The 20,002-nt window shown below is 38.1% G+C and overlaps 1 protein-coding gene across 1 annotated transcript in view; it reads left to right on the top strand.

Annotated features, from left to right (window-relative positions):
* The window catches only part of LOC106081271 (serine-rich adhesin for platelets), a 194,359-nt gene that overhangs the window by 64,273 nt on the left and 110,084 nt on the right, over nucleotides 1-20,002 (top strand). The window lies entirely within an intron of this gene.

Below are 20,002 nucleotides of genomic sequence, written 5' to 3'. Positions count from 1 at the left end.
TATTTTAACTTATGAATACGAAATTTTATACAAATGGGGTCATTGGAATACATAATAAGTGTTGAATTTCGATATTCTTATCTTAAGAATATTTTTTGAGGAAAAAGAATATTTTACAAACAACATAATTTGTATTGATTTAGAATTTATTTGAACTGACAGTAATTTGAGCTTTGTATCATTTGCTGTTTTTGTGCACTTCGCAACAAAGTAATTTTGTCTTGCCATTTAAGTGTTTAACTTGCACCCTTATTGCGCTTATCATATTTCATCATATTCAATCCCATGGCAGCCGGTTGTATGTACCGGATTGACCCGATGAATTCCTTCATCGGTAAGGGCTGCCGCCTCAGTGTACCACACACTGCTACTACAACAACAACTACTCATAATCCAGGTATTTTTTCTTTATCTGATTGATGGGGTTTGCGATTTGATAGAGCTCTAAATTAAATATTTGTATTTAAATACAATAAATATTTAATAAAAAAAAAATTGCCAAGTACATTTAATGAACTGAAATAAACGAGGCTGTTACTGAAAGAAGCAAGAAGGTGGTCAGTATAGCTATTGGTATCATAACGGGACACAAAGATTTACGAGCTCACTTATGTAAAATCGGTGCGGCAAGTGATAGCATGTGTAGGGCATGCGGGGAAGATGATGAGACGTTGGAGCATTTTCTTTGTCATTGCCCGGCTTTCGCGTCTAACAGATACCGGCACTTAGGTGGAGACACAATAACAGACATGAACCAACTTAAGGGAGTGGTATTGAAAAGAAGTAGTTGTAAGTAGCACGAAATTCCTAACTTAAATTTTTCTTTTTAGAGGTTACTTTATAGTTTTTAGAGCGCACAACAAGCCGATTACTGGCTTAGGTGTATGTCCATAGTGGCATGGGGCGGATTAATATCTGCACCCTCTTTTCAACCTAATCTAACCACAAATATGTTGCATTTTTTTTTCAATATTCCGGCCAAAGTTTCTGCTATTTTTCGCGGAGCAGAAGATAAGCTTTAAAGTTCTCTACGACTGCATAGTGATCCAACATGCATTACGTCGGTCTAAAGCCTGTGGAAGGGACTGACATTAATATAAATTGGTAGCTGGCCTTGTATTTTCGCTACATTCCATAACGGCCTTTTTTAAATAGGAATTGTTTATATTATTGTGAAGATAGATCCCGTAGATATTTAAGAATCACTTCATGAATTTTGCAGGAACAGTCGGTCCCTTCAGACACTTGGCCCCCACCGAAACCCATTGTCGCAACGCGTTCTAAGTTAAGAACATGGGCGAGAAACGTTTAGGGGCGCCCCGGTAGCCGAGTTGGTAGCGTGCTTGGATAACCAGTGCAGGGATCGTGGGTTCGTTTCCCGGCAGAAGGTTTGGTCTGTCGCTACTGTGGTATCACAATGGTCTTAAAATTGTCTAAGTGTGTCTGTAAAGGACTGCCTCTCTACCTAACCTAACGTCTATGTGGCAAGTTAGAGCGAAGAGGCTTCTGGAAAGACAAGACGAGGCCGATACTGAGGCAATGTAGGAATTATCTACACCGGTCGCATAGGAATATTAGCGCAACTACACAACAAAGGTGCGTCTAAGGTGGCTGTGTGCAGGGCTTGTGGAGACTTTGGAGGAATTCTTGTGCCAATATATAGCTTTCGCAAGGGAAACGTCACCACGTTTGGGGTGAGATGTTATACCGGACTTGAACCAAATCGAGAGCATAGAATGGAGGAGGATTATATAACAAGTAAAAATCCAGAAATTTTACAATAACATAGGCTTTTCAGGGTTTCTAATTTTCGTATTTAGAATTGGTACACAGAAAAAATATAGATCTAAATTTGGCCGATTAAACATGGTATTGACTTATAAAAAACTTTTCAAACAACAAGTTAATTGAAGTCATACATTGAACATACTTTTAAATGTACGAATTAAATTGTTATTTAATAATACAAATTGTTATTTAATAATTGAAATTTCCTCGGTGAAAAGCTTGATGATTATATCCAGTACGCCATTTCCGCACATTCCACTGATGAATGAATGATTTTTATGAAAAGTAATGTGAAAAACATGGGTTCCCGAGTAACTTAGTACCAACCTTATGGTATTATTTCTTCATCTACAGTTTGACCTAGAATGAAAATGTTTCTCCTAAAAGTATGTGTTACATAATATATTTCAATAGTTTGAGAGCCGTTGGCAACTTATGTTAATTGAGGCAATAAAGAAAATGCAAGAGCAAACACAAGACTATCGGCTAATTGTAATTCATTCTTTCTTATAGCAAGAGAACGATAAAAAACCAGTTTTATTTTAATGTTGCTTTTAAAATAGTGATCTATAGAAGAGATTTTATTTGAAGGGGATCTTTAAGAACCAATTGGCGAATTCGAAATGAAAAATTGACGATGGATTATTTGTAAGTACAAAGAAAAAAATTGTAATGCTATGAAGAAAGAATGTAGAAATATGGAAACTAAATACTTTTATATGTATATTCGTTGTTGCCAGATGAATAAACCTTATCCCTGAAGAAGTTGGAAAATACCAACGAAACGTCGAATAGAAAAATGAAAAAAGTAATTTTTATTTTTCAGTTTAAGACAAAGTCTTAAACAGGAACATAATACGTATTTTGTTTGGCATAATTTTAGGCTGTATTTATAATCGTTGATCAACATGTTGCTAAAGATCCTCTTCAAATTAAATCTCTTGTATGCATCACTATTTTAAGAGCAACATTAAAATGAAACCGGCTTTTTTCGTTCTCTTGCTATAAGAGAGAATGAATAACAATTAGCCGATAGTCTTGTTGTGTTTGCTCTTGCATTTGTCTTACCGTTTGTTGGTCTGGTCAGAAATCGTTGTATATTGTTGTGCAGTCGTGTTTTATGATTCAATCAACATCAACATCAACGTTGATCACGAAATCAATAATTTTTTCTTTCCACGAAATTGCTATGAATGAAAAAGAGATCAAATAAAATGAAAAAAGAAAATAAAAATTAAATCCATATCCGTGATTATTTGAATAAAATGTGCTAAATTAAAAACAAATTAAGCAACAAAAAAGCATACGGATTTATAACGGCGTAACCATTTAGCAAATGTCTACATAAAAAGTGACAAAGTGATGATGATAATGACTTTAAATTGATAAATTGCTGTGATATAAAAAAGCTTTATGAGCAAGGAAGTTTGCACAGAGAGTGACCAGCATTAAATGAATAGTTGGATAGACCCATAATCATTTAAACATATAGACATTGGTCGTATCTACAAGTGCCTGTCATTGGAGTAATAAAATAATTTATTTAATCTAACCGAATCCAGTATCCATAATCGTGAGAAAAGTGTCCCCACTTGGAATGGATTTGCAAAATGATCTTTGATGTTGTCAATTTTTTGTTTTGAGTCAAGATTTTAGGGGGTGTAGTTTTAACCTATAATTTGTTTTTTTTTTTCTTAAAAAAGTTGGAGCTAAAATTGTCGCATTGGCATTTTTTTTGTTTTTGCCATATTTCACACTTCTTTGACAACCTGCTTACCTCGATGAGTGAATTTTAATGTACAACAAAAATAAAACCAAGTTTTAATGTGAGATTCTGAGAAAAAAATTGTTCATAGCCAGAGCTGGGACTACTTCAAAGAATAATGTACGCTATATGTATTAAAACTAAGCAACAATTTTGAACGAAATGTGTCAAGAAAATAACTGAGGCAAAGTCTTTTGAACTGCTTTACGGTGGAAATGAAATTCATAAGTAAAAATCTGCTTACACATTTTGGCCAACGACTTTTTATTAACATCATTACGTCAGTAAGGAGAGCTCAAGGAGAATCGTTGGATCAGCCTATAGTAAATTAGAAAGTTGACCAAAATTAGCCATGAGCGATAAAGATGGGGAGATCGGTTAATATTCAAAATAGTTCCCACATTAACCGATCCGCCCGCCTTCATTCTCATGCTAAATATGGTACACAGAGCCTATGTACTTATGTTCTGTTTTTGAGGATAACGTTAAACCGTCCGATTTTGGTAAATTATGTTAAAGCACGCTTACGCTGTTTAGACACAAAAATAAATAAAATTTTCGGTAGATTGAATTTCTAATCCCAAATAAATCCTATATCATGGCTGAATAATCGACAAAAGTACCAAAAATTCTACTGTTGACAAGAATTTTATATGTATGTGTGTGTGATATGCACGTACATGAACAGTGGTGGCCACATAATTAGGAACACCGTTTAAAATTTCAAAAATCGATTTTTTTTTTATTGAAATGAAGAAAGTCACAACACAAATCAACGTGAAAACGCAAGGACGTTGTAAGTCATTATCTAAAATTCACATGATAGATCAAAAAGTAAAATCAGGAGATCCGTTTATATGGGTACTAGGCAATATTATGAAAAGATTTTGGTTTTACTCAGCCATTAATTAGAATTGCTTTCTTCAATATCGCAATAAGTCCCACAAAAAATAGTCTAAAGGCGTTAAATCGCACTATCTAGGCGGCCAATTGACCGGTCCCGAACGTGAAATAAAATGTTCAACGAACTCGCCTCTCAATGAGTCCATTCTTACGCGTGCTGTGGGGTATGTGGCACCGTCTTGTTGAAACCACATATTATGCAAGTTAAGCTCTTGCATTTTGGGCAAAAAAAGCTGGATATCATCCCATGGTAGCGCTCACTATTCACAGTTACGTTACGATTCGCATCATCTTTGAAGAAGTTCGATCCAATGATGCCACCAGCCCATAAACCGCTCCAAACTGTGACTTTCTGGGTACATTGGTAGCTCTTGCAATGCTTCTGGCTGATCTTCACTCCAAAATCGACAATTCTGCTTTTTTACGTACCGATTGAGCCAAAAATGAGGTTCGTCGCTCAGTGGAAGAAGCGCTCGATGAACTTTCTTAACAGAGCACGCATTTCGATAATAAAATTCAATGATTTGCAAGCGTTGTTCGTTTCTAAGACGATTCATAGTTAAACCAGACCAGACTTAGACCAAACTGAAGATATTTGAAGTTGAAACATAACATGGAACGTTCGCGAGCTGTTTAAACCAGTGTTGCCAAAAAGATAATAGCTTCAAAATCACCATTTAGTAACTAACAACTCGGTGAAATCAGTGTGACAAGCGATAGAATGGGTAGGGCATGCGGGGAAGATAATGAGACGTTGGAGCATTTCCTTTGTCATTGCCCGGCTTTCGCGTCTAACAGATACCGGCACTTAGGCGGAGACACAATACCAGACATGAACCAACTCAGGGGAGTGCTATTCAAACAATGCTATGAAAACAATTCAGGATTTTGTAAGCAGCACGGAATTTCAAACTTATAATTACTTTATAGTTTAAAGAGGGCACAACAAGCCGATTACTGGCTTAGGTGCATGTCCATAGTGGCATGGGGCCGATTAATATCTGGACCGTCTTTTCAACCTTACCTAACCTAACTAACAACTCTTCGTAGAGAAGTTGGACTTAACAGCCAAAGATATCAACAATAGCATAATCAAATATGACCCATAAGTGTTATTTTTCCTTACATCCAATTTGTGGTACACAAATTTAGGACCTATCTAAACTTCGTTTTTTTTTTACTTAAAACTTAAAAAAAAAAACGTTATGGCCTCATCTCATTCCATTACAGTCAACTTTTTGCAGACATTAACTAGTTCATCATTCATTCAACAAGGTTCATGGTCACACACAAAAATTCATTCCTGGTTTAGAAATGGGCATACAGACAAACCTCTAAGTATAACAGAAGTCAGATCTTCATCATCTGCATCACCTTCTTTTTGTGGTTGGCGGGCAAAAACTGTGGTTGCTGCAGTTGGCAGTAGCTTGATTTCAAGAAACAGGTATTTGTATGGTTAGCTGTTACCAACTCAGCTTTTACGAACGATTCTGTGGAAGAAAACTCCAATGAGCTTGTTTCGTTCCATTTTACAAGCTTGTTTTTTGTTGTTGTTTCCTTTTTCAGTCGCCTTGAACGTGTCGATGATGAACTTCTAAATTCCTTTTATATACATTTACCTTATCCACAAGCGACTGCTTGAGCCACTGTAGCCAGTTAGGGCCTCTGCTTTGCTGGTGGCTTGAGTAGAGGTTTGTTGTTGTGTGGTGATGGTGTCAGTGCCATGGCGAATTCTGAATGTCAAGTCGGCGTTTATTTGTTTGGTCACTCTCTTGGGAACACTTTATCGATTTGGTTATGCTGAGCGCGTATTACGTTCGTTTATTGTTAAACAAATTTCGAATATCAATTGGAAATTTTTGGCTGCAAAGGGAACGAATGAAGTAAACCGATTAAATGTTTTTCATTTCATTGTTCGTATAATTCCCGTTGAACAAGAATTGCAAAACCTTTCAGATACAGGCAATGGCTAGTTGTTCCATGGCGGTTTTGACATTAAAAGCTATTGAGAGACAAGTCATGAAAGTCACCTTATCTAAAAAATGAGTAGTAAGAAAAAAATGTGTAAAGATGAAGAATTTGTCATATTTAAAAATATTTATATTGTTTTAGGAATCATTTATTGCATTGGTTGCTTTACATAAAGCGAGATGCCTACTGTAACAACCTATTAATATCAAAAGAAAAGTTGAAGATAAAGTTTAATTAGACGAGATATAATGAGGAATAATGGGTTTCAAAAATAATGATATGTCTTTTGATTATTCAGCTTTCAATATCTAGTAGATGGGATCAGTAGGAACTCTTTTTATACCCTCCACCATTAGATGGGGGGTATACTAATTTCGTCACTCTGTTTGTAACTACTCGAAATATTCGTCTGAGACCCCATAAAGTATATATATTCTTGATCGTCGTGACATTTTATGTCGATCTAGCCATGTCCGTCCGTCCGTCCGTCTGTCTGTCGAAAGCACGCTAACTTCCGAAGGAATAAAGCTAGCCGCTTGAAATTTTGCACAAATACTTCTTATTAGTGTAGGTCGGTTGGTATTGTAAATGGGCCATATCGGTCCATGTTTTGATACAGCTGCCATATAAACCGATCTTGGGTCTTGACTTCTTGAGCCTCTAGAGTGCGCAATTCTTATCCGATTGGAATGAAATTTTGCACGACGTGTTTTGTTATTATATCCAACAACTGTGCCAAGTATGGTTCAAATCGGTTTATAACCTGATATAGCTGCCATATAAACCGATCTTGGGTCTTGACTTCTTGAGCCTCTAGAGTGCGCAATTCTTATCCGATTGAAATGAAATTTAGCACGACGTGTTTTGTTATTATATCCAACAACTGTGCCAAGTATGGTTCAAATTGGCCCATAACCTGATATAGCTGCCATATAAACCGATCTTGGGTCTTGACTTCTTGAGCCTCTAGAGGGCACAATTCTTATCCGATTTGAATGAATTTTTGCACGAAGTATTTCGTTATGATATCCAACAACTGTGCCAAGTATGGTTGAAATTGGTCCATAACCTGATATAGCTGTCATATAAACAGATCTGGGGATTTGACTTCTTGAGCTTTTAGAGGGCGCAATTCCTATCCGATTTGGCTGAAATTTTGCATGACGTATTTTATTTTTACTTTCAACAACTGTGTCAAATAAGGTTCAAATCGGTTCATAACCTGATATAGCTGCCATATAAACCGATCTGGGATCTTGACCCCTAGAGGTCGCAATTATTATCCGATATGCCTGAAATTTTGTACGACGGATCCTCTCATGGCCATCAACAAACGTGTTTATTATGGTCTGAATCGGTCTATAGCCCGATACAGATCCCATATAAATCGTTCTCTCTATTTTACTTCGTGAGCCCCAATGGGCCCAATTCTTATACGAATTGGCTGAAATTTTACCCAGGTCTCCAACATATAATTTAATTGTGGTCCGAACCGGACCATATCTTGATATCGTTTTAATAGCAGAGCAACTCTTTTCTTATATCCTTTTTTGCCTAAGAAGAGGTGCCGGGAAAAGAACTCGACAAATGCGATCCATGGTGGAGGGTATATAAGATTCGGCCCGGCCGAACTTAGCACGCTTTTACTTGTTTTGTATAAAAATTTATTTTTGAACTGTTTCTGTAAAGAGAAGAAAATCAGAGTAAATTTTTTTCTCAATAGATGCCTGATAGCTTACTTTAACTAATCATAGCCTTTTCCATCAACAAGTAGTACTTAACTTGTAAAAAGTGGGTTGTCATTATTCCTTACATTCTGGTCGTTTTCACATTTCAAAAACTATGTCATTTCTTAATTTAATGTTCCGCAGACAGTGTCTCGAGAACCTTGCACTAAAATCATCTCCAAAAGCAGCATTAGTTTTTTCTGTCTCTGGTAAACGACATATAACGATTTTCTAGATTGTTTTGTTCTCCAGAGTGAACAACAATCCAAATCAATTTCAAGATTTTGGACACAACAGGTGAGGCTAGTCAGGGGTCGAGTGTGGTGGTGGATTTTGTTGCAGGCTTTTTTACGCCGTTGCCATGACACAAGCGCTGGTTGCTAGTCAGAGTTGGATGCACGTGATAATTGCGCTTTTAGCTCTTTGTCCGTTGGTGACTTTTGATGATGTATACACGCTTGGAATAAGCAAAGCAAACGACCTTCATTTGTTGCCTAGTGGACAGTGGGCCTATGAGAAGAGCGTAGAGTATTTCCTACAAATCAGTTTCATTACATAGAGGTTTACTACTTAACTAGTCATTCCGAAAGGGTCTCTTCGAAAATAATCGACTAACCATGTCCGTCCGACTGCCAAATTACGAAAGCGATCGAAGGAACAATATCTGCCTGAAATTTCGAAATTTCTTGGTGAATGTAACCCCATATGTTTAGTTACAAATAGTATGATTTTATGTGCAGCTTCCAAATATTTTAATCTTCATTAAGATTTGCTTACTTAACTTGTAAAAACGCAACTTTGTGCTTTTGCGCAAAGTGGGGGTTGTCAAATTCCAACGAATGTCAAAATAAGCCCCGCTTTGTAACAAATATGCAATTCCTTTGCATTAGGAATTGCATTCTTCTCTTGGATATTCATCCGCCAAGAAGCAACCAAACCATTTTCAAAGGTAAATATCCTGTGTCTTATTTCCTTTATTTTTCTTTTATTGCCTCCGCAAACATTTATCCCAACCCCCGATTTGACTCCTTGAAGCCCCTTAGATTGGACACTTATATTGTAGTTGCCAACAGCCACACGCAAAAAAATAATTCGTTTCGCAATAAAGGAAAATTTCGACAAGTCAACTTCTTTTGTGAAAAATGTTGGATTTTGTTTACCATGAATTTGTGACAAATAAAAAGTTTGATAATATCTTGCCCTGGCAAGCATATGTCTGTTGCTCTAATGATAAAAGATGAAACTTTAAAAAATTTCACATTCCGAGTTTACCATTCCCACTCGACCGAGATGCGATACTGACTGCTCTTTGCCCAGTAAAAGTGGGTGAGAATGTGTCTTTACCAGTGGTGAGCACACAATTGCAATTATGTGCAAGCCCAAGGACTTGCTTAAGCTTATTTTCTTGTGTACGTACACAGTAATCTGCAATAGAGTGAGTATTTTTACTAATACCTATCATTTCTATTCATTAGGAGAAACACAAGAGAATAATTATTAGTTCGGTAAACGAAAATTCGGTTGCCGCTTTCGAAATACTTTTTTCATTAAAGAGTTTTTGGTTTTACAACAAACGAAAGGTCCTCTAACCCTAGGCGAAGCTGCTAAAGGGTTCACAATAAACAAAATAAGTTACGTCCAATAATGCTTTGTTAATGGCTAACTATTGATATATTAAAACGAAATGTTACGTAGATACAATTAAAGAGAAACTTCGTAATAGCAGTACTTTGTTTGTCGTAAAAATGTCCCAAACGTTTTATTTTTTTTTTTTTGAGCACAATTGTTAACAATACTTTTTTTGTATTAGAATTGTCTTTTAGTAGTAAGCAATGCAAATGCAAATTTGGTCATGAACATTCCATTAGGGTCAATGGCAGAGAAGCGATATTGGACATTTTATATATTTTGTTATTGATTTTTTTTTTTTTGAAGATCTAACCTATCCAGTGCCATAAAGGCCAAATAATAATCAAAGGTTACCTATACGAACATCTCTTAGTAAACGTCTTTGGAATTTTTCCTATCCCAACTCAAGTGAATCGAAGCATTTACTCCCTCTAATATAGACTTAATGACCACTGTACAACCTTAAAGCCAGGTGGTCTTTGGTGGTTGACTAAAAGCCATAACTTGGACAACAAATTGCCCCTGTCTTTGGTATTAAAAAAAAAATAGGCGGAAGTGATGCTTTCCCCTCTCAAACCAGTAGTAAAATGTAAAGTGCGAGTATATTTGAAACTGAAGGCTTCTCTCCCATATTTCATCCCGCGCCAATCAAACCCCAGAGAGGTTGTAAACAAAACCACACACAATTTGGCAGTCGTACAGATGTAAAGACGTCAGAAATCAGATGGGTGCTGCATACATATGTAAACGATATCGTTTACACCTGGATAAAGCCAAGTTCTTGAGCCATCACCAGGGTTGCATCACAGCCAACAGAGTGAAAAGAGACGTTACGGTGATAGTATTTCTTCTCTCTTTATGTGAAGCAAAGCTTTTTTTTTGGCACAAGTATTTTTTGCCATGGTCCAATGATCAGAAGACTGGAAATCCCTGTCAGCCCCCCTCAACGACATGATACAGCACTTTAGGTCATGCTCCTGTGCCTATGAATAATGAGTCAATTCAATTGTTTCGTTGTCGTTTTATTTTAGCCTTTATTCGCATTTGTGTGTTAGGCATTCATTGTTTCTGCTCCACAATAAATAGAAAGAAAAGTCTTGGAAACTGAAAACCAAAATTATAGGCTTTTTTTGCAAGTTATGCCAGACCTGAGCAGAATGGAAAATGGGAGAAGAAATCAAGATCAAAATAAAAATGGCCAAACATTGGCGCGCACTTACTTGGAGCCAAATGCTGGGGGTCCGATCGGTTGCTTGGATGGTTTAGTGAAAGTCTTTTTCGGATTTCCTTCATTGTCAACATGTCGACCACAAGATCTTTGGAAAATCTGGTATTATTGACAACCGGTGATTGCGGTGGTGGTGTCGGTTTGACGGTCTATTGGTTTTGCTTTCGCAATAGACAAGTGCGTTACCGCAACAAAGCCTAAGGTGATTTTATTTCAGCTCACTTTCGTCTGTGCGCACTGTCTGTTTTATTTTTATTGTCTTCCCCTTTGTTAGCTGCTGAGAAATGATTGTTGTCTAATCAAAGTCAAGTCGAGGGATTTTCAATTGAACATTTACAGTAGTTCCTATTCGAATGGCTGTATTTCTGGTCATTATTTTTGTTAGGTTGATTGTATGCATTTGCATCAATCACATTTGCATTAATGAAATCATCATTGATTTAATTTTTTATTGACGACATGACGTTTAACGTTTCTCCATTAAATGAAACCAAAATTAGATTGGAAGTTGGTGTTAATTAACAATTATTTCGTTCAAAGATGTATGAAAAAAGAAATACTATAAATTAGGTGAAATAAAACCTCTAAAGTCATAAAGCGGGCAAATTTTCAATTTTGCTGTTTATGGAATTTACATTTTTAATATATGCAACAATAGCTTACTGCATGCAAAAAAAAAAAACGTTTGGAAAATTTTTACGACAAACAAAATACTTTTACCACGAAGTTTTGCTTTTATTGTAACATATCGAACGTTAGCCATAAACATAGTATTATTGAACGTAACTAACTTTGTTTATTGTAAAGTCTTTAGAAGCTTCGTCTATTGTAAAAGAACCTTCCTTTTGTTGTAAAACCAAAAACTCTTTAATTGCAAAGTAATTCGATAGCCGCAAACTATTATTCGCCAACTGGACCAATAATAATTCTCATGAGTCTCTTCTACTAGAGAGAAAGGGTGAGTATTTGAGCGTATGGACCAAAAGTTGACAAAAAAGTCTCTCTATTGCACATTACTTTGTACGTACCCAAGAAAATAATCTCAAACACACCCATAATCTAGCAAATAATTGCAATTGTGTGCTCACCACTGGTAAAAATACATTCTGACACACAATATTTATTCCTTGTTTGTTTTGACTGAGCAAAGAACTGTCAGTGTATTGAGCAGCTCGGCCGAGTGGGGATGGTAAACTCGGAAAGTGAACATTTTTAAAGTTTCGGTACAAATTTTTAATTTAATTTTAAATTTTAATACAAATGGCTTATATTTTGAAAATGGTAGGCTTTGTAGAAATAAATACAAATATTCTCAGAAAGAGTTTGAATTACCAACTGAGACCTGCTTTTAATTCGCAAAAATTTGAGTTTGAATTATGTTACAACATTAAATTGAACTTGCCATCCTTTTCAATATGCACAATCTATTTTAAACGTTTAACGTTAAATTAATTTATAAATAAAGAAAAACTAGTTAAAACCCCGAAGAACATGTTCTGTATATCAAGATTGAAAGGTATTGTCAGGGTAAAAATATTTGTCACAAATTCTTTGCAAGAATTTATCGAAGAAAACGTGTACTTTTATCGCAAACAAAGTCCAATGTGTTTCAGAAAACAAGTTTACTTGGCGAAAATTTCCTTTATATCAAACGAATTATGTATAAGGCTTATTTTTGGTCTGATAATTAGGAAAAGGAATTCTATTTCACCCCTGTGCCAGGATAATTTTAATTTTTATTTTTGGCATATGACTAACTTGACCTACCCTCCACCATTGGATGTGGGGTATAGTAATACGAGGGTTGCCTTTTACATTTCGGGATTGGACAACCCTTGTATTGCAATCTGCCAACTGAGAGCCCTATCGTACAGCTTGACATTTTTGAGGTTATACGTACTGCGAACTTTTAGCGCTATTTGGGTTGTTTACAGTAACTTAAAAGATTCATCTCGCCCAAAAAATGGAATTAAATCGTAAACATTTTCGTGCGATTATTTTTTACAACTTTCGACGTGGATTGACTCAACAACAGTGCATCGATAAACTTAATTAAATTTTTGGCGATGAAGCTCCACTCCACTCCAAGACGAAGATCGTCATGTGACCTATCGTAAGATTGAAACAACCTTAGGCATTATTAAAAAAATTGTTAGCGTTGGATCCCACACAATTTGTCAACCGCTCAAAAAAGCTTGAGTCGATTGATTGAAAGAAATGCTCAAAAAATACGAAACAACTGCAATTTATAGCACTCAAACCATCGATTTGGTGAGTCATTCACCGTATAGTCCTGACTTGGCACCGATTGACTTCTTTTTATTCGCGTACGTAGCAAAAAACGAGAGGTCAACGTTTTTCGACACCTGAAGAAGCGATTGATGCGTTTAGAATGCATGTTTTGGAGGTACCTCAATCAGAGTGACAAAAGTGGTTCGACAATTGGTTTAAATGCATGTAAAAGTTTATAGATCTTAGTGGGGAATATTTTGAAAAACAATAAGGCGATTTTCGATGATTAATATTTGTTTTTGTGTTCTCTAATCCCGAAATATAAAAGGCAACCCTCGTGTTGGCATATCGTTTGTAACTCCGCAAATTTTTGATCTGAGATCTTACGTAGAAATATTTTTTATTGATTTATAATTTCCGAATCCATTCACTTGTCAGATACTACTACTTTTTGCCTGACTATTATTCTGAATCGGTCAAAAAACGTGTGTAAGCTGCACGGATGTAATCTGCCAGTGTTTAGGTATATTCTCGAAGAATGGTTTTCTTCAGTGTATCTATACTGGCATATTTCATCGACCGTCGCACGGTGAATAAGGATGCCCCCACTAGGATTACGAGGAGGTGCAGCAGCTCGCCAGACATCTCAATCGCATCCCCTGATCTCCTGAGTGACGTATCCTGGCAAGCCGTCATCTCTTTGGGGTCAGACCACCTCCCCATAATCCTCACCATCGACCGACCACCCGACTTCATAACCTCTGAGCGCCGGACGTTCATCACTTACAAGAAGGCCAATTGGACTGGCTTCAGAGAGTATACCAATCGCCGCTTCAATGAACTGCCACCCCCCTCTGATGTGCTTGTGGCCGAGAGGAAATTCCGAGACATCATCAACGCAGCAGCCGCTCGCTTTATACCAGCCGGTCGAATACCGCAAGTGCGACCCAATTTCCCGGCGCAAGCAGTGGTACTCGCAGACGAGCGTGATGGGTTTCGTGCTATGGACCCCGCTAACCCCAGAATCAGCGAGCTGAATCTGGAAATAAACAGGGTAGTCAACGAACATAAGCGGAATTTGCGGCTGGAACACTTGGAGCAATGTAACTTAGGCATCGGTGCAGGCAAACTGTGGGCCACTGTTAAGTCTCTCTCGAACCCCGGTAGACGGGACGACAGGACCTCAGTCACTTTTGGTGAGATAACCGTGACTGATCCGAAGAGAGGCGCCAGGTGGTTCAACCGTCAATTTATTGTGCATCCCGAGAGAGACAGTGCAAGGAGGAGAGCCATTCGCCGTATTCGTGGTCTCCGAGCCGATGAACAGCCATCACAATTTACCGTGTGCGAAGTTACGAATGTCATCCGTGGCGCCAAATCTTCCAAGGCGTTGGGCCCCGACGGAATCTCTACATTGATGCTGAAGAATCTGGATTTACCTGGAGTTGAGTACCTTACCACTGTCCTTAACCTGTCATTGAACACTCTTATAGTTCCCGATGTCTGGAAAATGGGCAGAGTGATCCCGCTACTGAAGCCTGGTAAAGACCCGAGTTTGGGGGAGTCGTACAGACCGATCTCCCTTCCCTCACCAGTGGCTAAGACGCTTGAGGCATTACTCCTCCCGAGCCTCGTAGGAGAAGTTCCATTAGCCGAGCATCAACACGGATTTCGGAGACTGCACAGCACAACAACAGCTTTGCATGCCATCACCACACACATTTGCCGTGGCTTCAATCAATCCAGGCCATGTGATAGGACGGTCCTCGTGGCACTGGACCTATCGAAGGCATTCGACACTGTCAGCCATGCCAAATTATTTGAGGACATCGCCAACACGTCCCTCCAGCCAGGCCTGAAACGTTGGGTCGCGAATTATCTATGTGGCCGTCAGTCATTTGTGGAATTTAGGGATAAGAAGTCAAAACACCGTAGAGTGAAACAGGGAGTTCCCCAAGGTGGGGTGATATCTCCGGCTCTGTTTAACCTCTACCTATCCTCCATCCCACCTCCTCCAGACGGCATAGAGATCGTATCATATGCGGACGATTGTACGATCATGGCATCAGGCCCCCCACCCATTGATGACATCTGCGATAGGTTGAACGTCTACCTCAACGAGCTTGCCTCATATTTCTCTGCAAGAAATCTGAAGATATCCGCCACCAAATCTTCAGCCACACTGTTCACTACAAATACGCGTGAGGTGAATTCTGAGCTGACTGTGATGGTCGATGGAGAAATGTTTCCGACCATCAAGTGTCCCAAAATACTTGGCGTCACATTTGACAGCTCCTACACTTTCTCCCCACATGCCACAGCAATCTGCAATAAAGTCAAAAGTAGAAACAAGGTCCTCAAGTCACTCGCTGGCAGCACTTGGGTGCAGACAAAGAAACCTTGTTGACCACGTACAAAGCAATTGGCCGGTCTGTGGTAAGTTATGCAGCGCCAGTGTGGTCACGTCAACTTTGTGACACGCAGTGGAATAAAATTCAGATCTGTCAGAATGCCGCCCTCCGAACTGCGACGGGCTGTCTCCTTAGTTCTCATGTGGACCACCTCCATCAGGAGACAAAGATCCTACCAGTCCGAAGACATAACTACATGCTGTCTAAGCAATACCTTTTGGGCTTTTATCGCAGAAATCATCCAAATCATCATCTTGTGGATAGATACCCACCGCCCAGAAGCCTTAAGGTAGATCTACACGATCTAGAGCGTGATGTCCAGCGCTACAAGAGAGAACCTCTAGATCAAGCGGCATATCAAGCGGGTCTGAACAACATTCATGCAGACACGGTAGCAGATGCGTTAATTGGCTACCGGGTGAATGTAGTCCTTGGAGAACGACCGCCATCCATTGCACCCGAAGAAATCGACCTCTCCCGGCAAACCAGAGTGGTTCTGGCTCAATTACGTTCCGGCAGATGCAGCCGCCTCAATTCCCACAGAGCTAGGATTGATGCCGACGTGCAAGATGTATGTCCCGATTGTAACCAGGGACCGCACGATACACGTCACCTGTTTAACTGCCCGGCCAGACCCAATCGACTCAGACCCAGATCCCTGTGGACGCACCCCATCTTAGTCGCGGAGTTCCTCGGTTTTGACACTCAACTGAATCAAGCAGACGAAAGATAGTACACAATAAACTGCTAAGGAAGAGGGGCAAGCATCTCACATCAATGAGTGCTGTCCGATTCAAGTTTCGGCTCGGTGATAAGGGATCTCATTTTTATAGCCGAGTTCTAACGGCTCGTAGCAATCCGACACATCTTTGAGAATAAGTGTTTACATGGCATAGTACCTCATAATTGTCGCCTACACTAGGAGGGCATAGCTATCGCTGACATTTTTTTCTGATATTTTCGTCAGCATTCGAACACGCCCCACAGGCGGATATGTTAACCTCTGCGCTACGTTGGCCTCCTCTTGCCAATACAGCGTGGTGTTTGTTGAATTTGATTGAGCCTTCCCTCGGCGAACCATTTCAGATGTTGTGGCAGTCCTTATTAGACCATCACCATTGCGTTTGGCAACGCTACCAGTATCATTACAACTATTTATGGTGCTACACACAAACATTTTGTGCACTTTTAGGAGTTCGAGTTCGCCAACAATAACCGGTAGTGACTTTCCAGCCAATTATAACGTAATCACAATCTTACGCCTGAAGTTCATCACTAATAACTTTTTTTATATAATCTCAGACATCGATTTAGCAACGTCTGTCCGCATGTCTGTCTGTCGGAAGCTCGCACAAAGTTAGGTCCTTGAAATTTGGCACAGATACTTATTAGTGTAGACCAGTTGTAAATGTAAATGGCAAAGATCGGTCCATGGTTTGATGTAGGTTCTATATAAACCGATCTCCCAATTTGACTTCTTAAGCTGTGGCAAGATGTGGCAATTATTATCCGATTTGCACGTGCTATTTTTTCATGACTTCTAACGATCATGTCATATGCGGTTCATAACGGTCCATAATCGTGTTGGATCTTCTTATTTGAAAAGTCACTCAAAGATCTTGTCGAAAGCGATACACGGTGAAGAGTTTATAAGAATCGGCCCAGACAAACTTAACAAGCTTTTTCTTGTTATTTCCGTTAGCAATTGTTTGTAGACAGCAACGACGATACACACGTCCTAGATCTCCGGTTTGAGCATTCACTCTTAGGCAAATGATGATTGTTCGGCATAAAAGCTTGTTGATATACATAGCATATTTGAAGTTTTTTAATTTGAGATGTTGGAAAACATTCCTTTAGAGCGATTATGCAATCTCGATAGCATACTTCTTCCGTTGAACTTGTCGCTATTAGTAAACTAACCATTTGACTTAACTGACTGATAAAGTAAGTTCTATACAATGTAATTATTATCAATAGCTGACCATTGCTGCAAACAACATTTTGGCTTAATTTTTGTCCGAAAAAGTGTTTTTGCTTATTCTGTTTTAAATAAAGGACAATATCCAGTTGAAAGCACAGAATTATTTGTACATAATTTTGTTTATAGCCTCCACTATGGGGGAAACATTGGCTAATTGCAGATTTGTTTTTTTCTTTGTTTCCAGAACTTTCTAATTGTACACTAAGACCTAATAGGTGGCAATGTCTGTGGTAATGTTATTAATGGGCGGTCATTAAATTGATCTGAACTATGGACCATATTTGCCATATACCTAACTGCCTTGCCTGTTTTTCGTGTCTCTACTCCCATTTTTGTTGGATGTTACGTTTATCATTATTCTGCGGAAATATCTAAGCCGGACTTGTGCGCTCATTGTGATTTTAATTTGCTTTTTTATCTTTAATTTGTTCCATCTCGGCAATTGTGATACACCCGGGGTTACTTGAGTTCACTTCCAACATTCATTTCCAGTATTCCATTACTTCTTGGCTTGCCGTCTGTCAGGCGCCCGGCTGACTGATTTGCCAAATGGACAAAAAGACAATCCATATAATTATGGGCCATGATGTTTTTGTAGCGATCTTCTTTTTTTGCAGTTTTGATTGAAACTATTGTATCATTACAATGGACTGGCTGGTTGTCTGACTGACAGACTGACTGGGCGTGAGAGTGTTGGTGTCTTCATTGGTTATTTGAGCTTAACTCGGTTTTGTAGCTTGTTTTTTATTTTAGCTGTTAACAGCGTTTCATATTTTCTCATTTTCGGCTGCTTCTTTCGTGTTAAATAGTTTTCGAGCTTTATATTTCGAAAACACAAAACATTGAAGCGAGTTGAAAAAAAAAATTTGCAGATTTGAAAAAATGTGCTCCATTAAACTGTTGTTCGCTTTAAATAGCTTTCGCAGTTTTGAACATTACATAATTGTGTATTCGTCTTTTGAATAGAAATGGGTTACTTTATTGTTCAATTGAATCACAATGCTAAATGAGGCGTAATGTTTAGAGTTAAGTTTAAAGGGCTGAGTGTGAAGCTCTCAATGAAAAGGAAATAAAAATGTGATTATTAGAAAAATGTGTTTTTTGGAAAGGAACGCAAGTCTCTTATAGTACCCACACATACAATAGCTTTCGAAAAACATGTTTAAAATAAATTAAACACTTAGAAACAAAAATTACTTTAAGTGTAAAGTTTACGCAACTTACGTACTACAAAATTGTAAGCAGATAAATAAAAATATCGCATCCAACCCCATGAAATCACCTTTTTTGTACAACATATTCTAATATTTTCTCTTTACATAATTATTTAATTTAGCTCAGGCAAGTTTACACAAAACTTTGTTGCAACTTTTTCAATTTCCACACAGTAGTACAAAGCGATTTGCCATTGTAAATCCCAAGTAGCTACAATTTCTCACATAAAAATTAAAGCGGTGTGAATTTTCCTTTTTCCCACTCATTTGTTTTTTGAAGTGCTGTTTGTTTTTAGTTCAAATTGTTTTGCCTTTGTTTTGATTATGAAAAAAAGATTTGCATGGTTTCTATGGAAATTACACTTTAGGTAGACGAACAAGTCATGAGAACACCTGTAATTGGGTGGTATATTGATTTTGGGTATATAGATTCAAAGAAAAATATTAAAGATTTTTATTTCAGTAAACATATTTTATTAGATGAGCTACATTAATAAAAGGGTGTGGAATATGTCAAGCCGAGAGTTATATTTGTCTGAAAGCTAAAAAGTTCATAGGGGTTTTGTAAGGGTTGATTTCATTATTCAAGTCGATTTCGTAACAAAAAAAAAAAACACACAACTGATATAACATTTTGGGGTCAAATAACCTGTGGGACCCTCCCCCTTACCTCAATTTTCAAAAACTCCAGATCTCGGAGATGCTTGCATAGATTTAAGCCATATTTTTGTATGCCACCTTATGGTACATCAAAAACACGAAATTGGTACAAGATTTTCGGGACAAATAACCTGGGGGGACGCCCCATCCCAAAACCCACCCGAACGGACAAATTTACCCTCTGGGACAACATGGGTATCAAATAAAAGGTATTTAAGAGTAGAGTACCAACAAGACATAAAAATGTCACCATAAGTGTCGGTGGGGTCCCCAACCCCCAAAAACACCACCCAACAGAACACTTACCGCTTTGGGCAATATGGGTATCAAATGAAAGTTATTTAAAAGTAGAGTACAAATCTGACATAAAAATTTATTCCTTGGTGCGCACCCCCAAAACCCCCCAGCAGGATATATTTACTATTTGGGACAATGTGGATTTCAAATGATAGGTATTTAAAAGTAGAGTCAAAAGCTGATATAAAAATTT

Source organism: Stomoxys calcitrans, chromosome 3 (assembly GCF_963082655.1).
Source record: "Stomoxys calcitrans chromosome 3, idStoCalc2.1, whole genome shotgun sequence".
Classification (NCBI taxonomy): Eukaryota; Metazoa; Arthropoda; class Insecta; order Diptera; family Muscidae; genus Stomoxys; species Stomoxys calcitrans.
The sequence above is the reverse complement of the archived record's forward strand: the minus strand, read 5'-3'. Positions and strand labels throughout refer to the sequence as shown.